This window comes from Salmo salar, unplaced genomic scaffold (assembly GCF_905237065.1).
Source record: "Salmo salar unplaced genomic scaffold, Ssal_v3.1, whole genome shotgun sequence".
NCBI classification, from domain to species: Eukaryota; Metazoa; Chordata; class Actinopteri; order Salmoniformes; family Salmonidae; genus Salmo; species Salmo salar.
The window spans coordinates 39,535-47,888 of NW_025549283.1; positions in this window are offsets into that span (position 1 = coordinate 39,535).

Genomic DNA, 8,354 nt, shown 5'->3' on the forward strand with positions numbered 1-8,354 from the left:
CTGTTCTGACCATGGCTGTTCTAATTTAATATTCACCTCCCTCCGTTCTGACCATGGCTCTTCTAATTTAATATCCCCCTCCCTCTGTTCTTACCATGGCTGTTCTAATTTAATATTCACCTCCTCCCTCTGTTCTGACCATGGCTCTTCTAATTTAATATTCAGCCCCTCCCTCTGTTCTGACCATGGCTGTTCTAATTTAATATTCAGCCCCTCCTCCCTCCGTTTTGACCATGGCTGTTCTAATTTAATATTCAGCCCCCCTCCGTTTTGACCATGGCTGTTCTCGAGGCGAATGAGCGAGACTCAGGAAGATAAAAGCAGAGTTGAAAAACATCCAGTTATATTTACACACGCGGGGCTGACAGACGCTGACCTTGAACCAGTTATATGTTTCCTCTCCTTTGCTTTAAGAGGAGGGGGGGGGGGCTGATCCTAGAGCTGTGGTTAGGGCCGACTTCTCCCCCAGGGCGGTACAACCCCTGGTGTTATTAACTAGCCTCCTCTACCCGTCCTCTCAGATTGGGTCAGGAGAGAGTCAGAGAGAGAGAGAGTCAGAGAGAGAGAGGGTCAGAGAGAGGGTCAGAGGGAGAGAGAGAGTCAGAGGGAGAGAGAGAGTCAGAGGGAGAGAGAGAGTCAGAGGGAGGGAGAGAGTCAGAGAGGAGAGTCAGTCAGAGAGAGAGTCAGAGAGAGAGAGAGTCAGTCAGTCAGAGAGTCAGTCAGAGAGAGAGAGAGAGAGTCAGAGAGAGAGAGTCAGAGAGTCAGTCAGAGAGAGTCAGTCAGAGAGAGAGAGAGAGAGAGCGAGAGAGACAGTCAGTCAGTCAGAGAGAGAGAGTCAGTCAGAGAGAGAGAGAGTCAGAGAGAGAGAGGACTGGAGTCATGTGACCAGAAGTTGTATTTTTGGGGAGGTTGATGTAATGGAGGTTGATTCTGTGAACATGAAGACTTTGTTTTAGCTCCTAGAGATAAATGCCTTGGCTCAGCCTTTAGCTCAGGAAGCTAAATGCTGTCTTGTGACCAGGGTTCAAGCCATCGAGACGGGTGTCTGTCGTCATTAAACATGCAGCACTTTGGGGTTGGTCGATCACCTCGATGACCGATCGACCCCACCCGGGATCACCCGGGCATAAAGACAGGCCAGGAACACCCGGGCATAAAGACAGGCCAGGAACACCCGGGCATAAAGACAGGCCAGGATCACCCGGGCATAAAGACAGGCCAGGATCACCCGGGCATAAAGACAGGCCAGGATCACCCGGGCATAAAGACAGGCCAGGAACACCCGGGCATAAAGACAGGCCAGGAACACCCGGGCATAAAGACAGGCCAGGATCACCCGGGCATAAAGACAGGCCAGGATCACCCGGGCATAAAGACAGGCCAGGATCACCCGGACATAAAGACAGGCCAGGATCACCCGGACATAAAGACAGGCCAGGATCACCCGGGCGTAAAGACAGGCCAGGATCACCCGGACATAAAGACAGGCCCAGATAAAGCTCTCATGAAAAAAAAACCCTAAGAAAGATCATTTACATTTTTAAATTATTATTAATAACAGAACATGTCATTATTTACAACTTTAAAAACACATACAGCCTTCAGAACGGCTCACATCATAAAATCAAAATTAAAAACATATTTTTTGTTTGTTTGTTGTTGCAAATATCCACATAATAATCTATATATTCATAATGTTAACATTCAAACTATTCTCTTAGTATGTAAAGAGAGGCTGTAGTGAGTTCTGTCTGTCTGTCTGTCTGATGCAGATAGACCTTACTGTTAACGTTAGCAGGTTGGGGGGAGGAAACGTTAGCAGGTTGGGGGAGGAAACGTTAGCAGGTTGGGGGGAGGAAACGTTAGCAGGTTGGGGGGAGGAAACGTTAGCAGGTTGGGGGGAGGAAACGTTAGCAGGTTGGGGGAGGAAACGTTAGCAGGTTGGGGGGGAGGAAACGTTAGCAGGTTGGGGGAGGAAACGTTAGCAGGTTGGGGGAGGAAACGTTAGCAGGTTGGGGGGAGGAAACGTTAGCAGGTTGGGGGGGAGGAAACGTTAGCAGGTTGGGGGGAGGAAACGTTAGCAGGTTGGGGGGGAGGAAACGTTAGCAGGTTGGGGGGGGGAGGAAACGTTAGCAGGTTGGGGGGGGAGGAAACGTTAGCATAACATTGCTCACTTAAAAACAACCACAGCCCTGTCATAATCTTCTTCTTCCTGTCTGGAACCCGGTCGGCGTGGTAACGCGTTGTGTGGTAACCGCGGTGATTAGGCTGACGATGTCGGAGATTGTCATGGCAACGTGAGGGCTGGCGATAGGGTGGAGTGGAGGGATGGAGGAGCGAGAGAGGAGAAAATAGATGGAGATACTGTAAATAAAGGGAGAGAAAATAGAGGGAGGAGAGAAGAGAGAGAATAGTGAGGGAGGAGAGAGAATACTGAGGGAGGAGAGAGAGAATAGTGAGGGAGGAGAGAAGAGAGAGAATAGTGAGGGAGGAGAGAGAATACTGAGGGAGGAGAGAGAGAATAGTGAGGGAGGAGAGAGAGAATAGTGAGGGAGGAGAGAGAGAATAGTGAGGGAGGAGAGAGAGAGAATAGTGAGGGAGGAGAGAGAGAATACTGAGGGAGGAGAGAGAGAATAGTGAGGGAGGAGAGAGAGAGAAGAGTGAGGGAGGAGAGAGAGAATAGTGAGGGAGGAGAGAGAGAATAGTGAGGGAGGACAGAGAGAATAGTGAGGGAGGAGAGAGAGAGTAGTGAGGGAGGAGAGGGGGAATAGTGATGGAGGAGAGAGAGAATAGTGAGGGAGGAGAGAGAGAATAGTGAGGGAGGAGAGAGAGAATAGTGAGGAAGGAGAGAGAGAATAGTGAGGGAGGAGAGAGAGAATAGTGAGGGAGGAGAGAGAGAATAGTGAGGGAGGAGAGAGAGAATAGTGAGGGAGGAGTGAGAGAATAGTGAGGGAGGAGAGAGAGAATAGTGAGGGAGGAGAGAGAGAATAGTGAGGGAGGAGAGAGAGAATAGTGAGGAGGGAGGAGAGAGAGAGAATAGTGAGAGAGGAGAGAGAGAATAGTGAGGGAGGAGAGAGAGAATAGTGAGGGAGGAGAGAGAAGTAGTGAGGGAGGAGAGAGAATAGTGAGGGAGGAGAGAGAGAATAGTGAGGGAGGAGAGAGAATACTGAGGGAGGAGAGAGAGAATAGTGAGGGAGGGAGAGAGAGAATAGTGAGGGAGGAGAGAGAGAGAGAATAGTGAGGGAGGAGAGAGAGAATAGTGAGGGAGGAGAGAGAGAATACTGAGGGAGGAGAGAGAATACTGAGGGAGGAGAGAGAATAGTGAGGGAGGAGAGAGAGAATAGTGAGGGAGGAGAGAGAGAATAGTGAGGGAGGAGAGAGAGAATAGTGAGGGAGGAGAGAGAGAATAGTGAGGGAGGAGAGAGAGAGAATAGTGAGGGAGGAGAGAGAGAGAATAGTGAGGGAGGAGAGAGAGAATAGTGAGGGAGGAGAGAGAGAATAGTGAGGGAGGAGAGAGAGAATAGTGAGGGAGGAGAGAGAGAGAGAATAGTGAGGGAGGAGAGAGAGAGAGAATAGTGAGGGAGGAGAGGGGAAGAGTGATGGAGGAGAGAGAGAATAGTGAGGGAGGAGAGAGAGAATAGTGAGGGAGGAGAGAGAGAATAGTGAGGGGAGGAGAGAGAGAATAGTGAGGAAGGAGAGAGAGAATAGTGAGGGAGGAGAGAGAATAGTGAGGGAGGAGAGAGAATAGTGAGGGAGGAGAGAGAGAATAGTGAGGGAGGAGAGAGAGAATAGTGAGGGAGGAGAGAGAGAATATTGAGGGAGGAGAGAGAGAGAATAGTGAGGGAGGAGAGAGAGAGAATAGTGAGGGAGGAGAGAGAGAATAGTGAGGGAGGAGAGAGAGAATAGTGAGGGAGGAGAGAGAGAATAGTGAGGGAGGAGAGAGGGCTCTGCAGTAAAGTCGAGGGATTGGAGATGAGCCACCATCAGACCCCCCCCCCTCAGCTTGAAGTGAGGACTCTGTTTCAAACTTTATCGTGGAATTTCAGCGTTTTAGCGTGACTGGAATTTAAAGGCAACGTCGCCGCGTCTAGCGTGGAGACAGCGTTCACGTTAAACGCTGTGTATGTCGTCTCAATGGGGGGGATGACCTTTTAACATCTCTGTCACGCCGTCTGTAACACTTCAGCTTTCCAGACTGAACAGAGCCCTTCATTCCGAGTTCAATCAGCCCGTAACCACGCTAAGTAAACCTAAACTATACTTTTCTCTATTGTGCGGTAGAGGCAACGTGGTGCTTAACCTCTAGAACCCTTGACCCCCCTGAGCCCTAAACCCAGACTCACACTGTGCTGTGTGAATAACAGGGGAGGCTGTGAGTTATGGAAGCAGGCCTCCTGGAGGCGGTGCTTGTACAGGAAGTTCTGCCATTCCCGAAGCCCTTTTTTACTTCCAACCAGCCGTAATTTCCTCTCCGTCCAGAACACTGACTATTCCAGAACACTCATGATTCCAGAACACTCACTATTCCAGAACACTCACTATTCCAGAACACACACACACTTCAGGAGCAGAGTTACATTTTGGTCACATTTAAAATTCCAGCGATTTCATAAACATCACAACAGCGTCACCATTTTCAACAGAGAAAACCCAACACATCAAATCATATATCTATATGTTTATATTTTATATATATATATATATATATATATTTATAATATGACTGAACTTATGCATGACTCTCTCTCAGAGAGGAGCCTGTTTTTCTGTAAATATAAACGCTCTTCATGCCAACAATGTACACATCACATAACTACAATTCATCACATGGGGCTGTAACTGTTCGCTAAGCAGTGACAGGACAGCTTAGCATCACGGGCCTTGTGGGTAAAGAGTTCTCTCCTCTGCTCTCTGTAACGGGAGTGCTCCTCTGTCCTTTAGTGGAGAGAGCAGACAGAGGAGGACGGAGAGAGAGAGAGATGGAGAGGTGGAGAGGAGCGTTGTGCCTGCGGAGGGAAGGAGGAAGTCCTGAGGCGTGCTGCGTTGCCACGGGGACGGCCAGCTGTCGTCACGGTTACTCCAACATGGCGCCCAGCTGGTCGGCCAGGTCATCGAACATGCTGCCGATGTCGCGTAAGGATACTGACCGTCGTCTTCTCCTCCGCAACCCACACCCACACACACACACACACACACACACACACACACACACACACACACACACACACACACACACACACACACAAAAACGAAGCATTGTGAGGATAATGCGTCTGTTTTAATTGTACAGCAAGTTATTATATTCTATAGTAACCAAACGTAGCAGGTGTAAAAGAAAGGTCTGGAACTAGATCCCCTACATACTGGTCTGGAACTAGAACCCCCTACATACTGGTCTGGAACTAGATCCCCTACATACTGGTCTGGAACTAGATCCCCTACATACTGGTCTGGAACTAGATCCCCTACATACTGGTCTGGAACTAGATCCCTCTACATACTGGTCTGAAACTAGATCCCCTACATACTGGTCTGGAACTAGATCCCCTACATACTGGTCTGGAAACTAGATCCCCTACATACTGGTCTGGAACTAGATCCCTCTACATACTGGTCTGAAACTAGATCCCCCCCTACATACTGGTCTGGAACTAGATCCCCTACATACTGGTCTGGAACTAGATCCCCTACATACTGGTCTGGAACTAGATCCCCTACATACTGGTCTGGAACTAGATCCCCTACATACTGGTCTGGAACTAGATCCCCTACATACTGGTCTGGAACTAGACCCCCTACATACTGGTCTGAAACTAGATCCCCTACATACTGGTCTGGAACTAGATCCCCTACATACTGGTCTGGAACTAGATCCCCTACACACTGGTCTGAAACTAGATCCCCTACATACTGGTCTGGAACTAGATCCCCTACATACTGGTCTGAAACTAGATCCCCTACATACTGGTCTGAAACTAGATCCCCTACATACTGGTCTGGAACTAGATCCCCCTACATACTGGTCTGGAACTAGATCCCCTACATACTGGTCTGGAACTAGATCCCCCTACATACTGGTCTGAAACTAGATCCCCTACATACTGGTCTGGAACTAGATCCCCTACATACTGGTCTGGGAACTAGATCCCCTACATACTGGTCTGAAACTAGATCCCCTACATACTGGTCTGGAACTAGATCCCCTACATACTGGTCTGGAACTAGATCCCCTACATACTGGTCTGGAACTAGATCCCCCTACATACTGGTCTGAAACTAGATCCCCCTACATACTGGTCTGGAACTAGATCCCCTACATACTGGTCTGGAACTAGATCCCCCTACATACTGGTCTGGAACTAGATCCCCACATACTGGTCTGGAACTAGATCCCCCTACATACTGGTCTGGAACTAGATCCCCTACATACTGGTCTGGAACTAGATCCCCCTACATACTGGTCTGGAAACTAGATCCCTCTACATACTGGTCTGAAACTAGATCCCCTACATACTGGTCTGGAACTAGATCCCCTACATACTGGTCTGGAACTAGATCCCTCTACATACTGGTCTGAAACTAGATCCCTCTACATACTGGTCTGAAACTAGATTCCTCTACATACTGGTCTGGAACTAGATCCCCTACATACTGGTCTGGAACTAGATCCCTCTACATACTGGTCTGGAACTAGATCCCCTACATACTGGTCTGAAACTAGATCCCCTACATACTGGTCTGGAACTAGATCCCTCTACATACTGGTCTGGAACTAGATCCCCCTACATACTGGTCTGAAACTAGATCCCCCCTACATACTGGTCTCGAACTAGATCCCCCTACATTCTGGTCTGAAACTAGATCCCTCTACATACTGGTCTGAAACTAGATCCCCTACATACTGGTCTGGAACTAGATCCCCTAGATACTGGTCTGGGAACTAGATCCCCTACATACTGGTCTGTAACTAGATCCCTCTACATACTGGTCTGAAACTAGATCCCCTACATACTGGTCTGAAACTAGATCCCCTACATACTGGTCTGGAACTAGATCCCCCTACATACTGGTCTGAAACTAGATCCCCCTAGATACTGGTCTGGAACTAGATCCCCCTACATACTGGTCTGAAACTAGATCCCTACATACTGGTCTGGAACTAGATCCCCTACATACTGGTCTGGAACTAGATCCCCTACATACTGGTCTGAAACTAGATCCCCTACATACTGGTCTGAAACTAGATCCCCTACATACTGGTCTGAAACTAGATCCCCCTACATACTGGTCTGAAACTAGATCCCCCTACATACTGGTCTGAAACTAGATCCCCTACATACTGGTCTGAAACTAGATCCCCACATACTGGTCTGAAACTAGATCCCCCTACATACTGGTCTGGAACTAGATCCCCCTACATACTGGTCTGAAACTAGATCCCCCTACATACTGGTCTGGAAACTAGATCCCCCTACATACTGGTCTGAAACTAGATCCCCTACATACTGGTCTGGAACTAGATCCCCTACATACTGGTCTGAAACTAGATCCCCCTACATACTGGTCTGGAAACTAGATCCCCTACATACTGGTCTGGAACTAGATCCCCTACATACTGGTCTGAAACTAGATCCCCTACATACTGGTCTGGAACTAGATCCCTCTACATACTGGTCTGGAACTAGATCCCCTACATACTGGTCTGGAACTAGATCCCTCTACATACTGGTCTCGAAACTAGATCCCCGAACATACTGGTCTGAAACTAGATCCCCGTACATACTGGTCTGGAACTAGATCCCCAACATACTGGTCTGGAACTAGATCCCTCTACATACTGGTCTGGAAACTAGATCCCCTACATACTGGTTGAAACTAGATCCCCTACATACTGGTCTGAAACTAGATCCCCTACATACTGGTCTGAAACTAGATCCCCTACATACTGGTCTGGAACTAGATCCCCTACATACTGGTCTGGAACTAGATCCCCTACATACTGGTCTGAAACTAGATCCCCTACATACTGGTCTGAAACTAGATCCCCGTACATACTGGTCTGGAAACTAGATCCCCTACATACTGGTCTGAAACTAGATCCCCTACATACTGGTCTGGAAACTAGATCCCCTACATACTGGTCTGGAAACTAGATCCCCTACATACTGGTCTGAAACTAGATCCCCTACATACTGGTCTGGAACTAGATCCCCCCTACATACTGGTCTGAAACTAGATCCCCTACATACTGGTCTGAAACTAGATCCCCTACATACTGGTCTGAAACTAGATCCCCACATACTGGTCTGGAACTAGATCCCCTACATACTGGTCTGGAAACTAGATCCCCACAT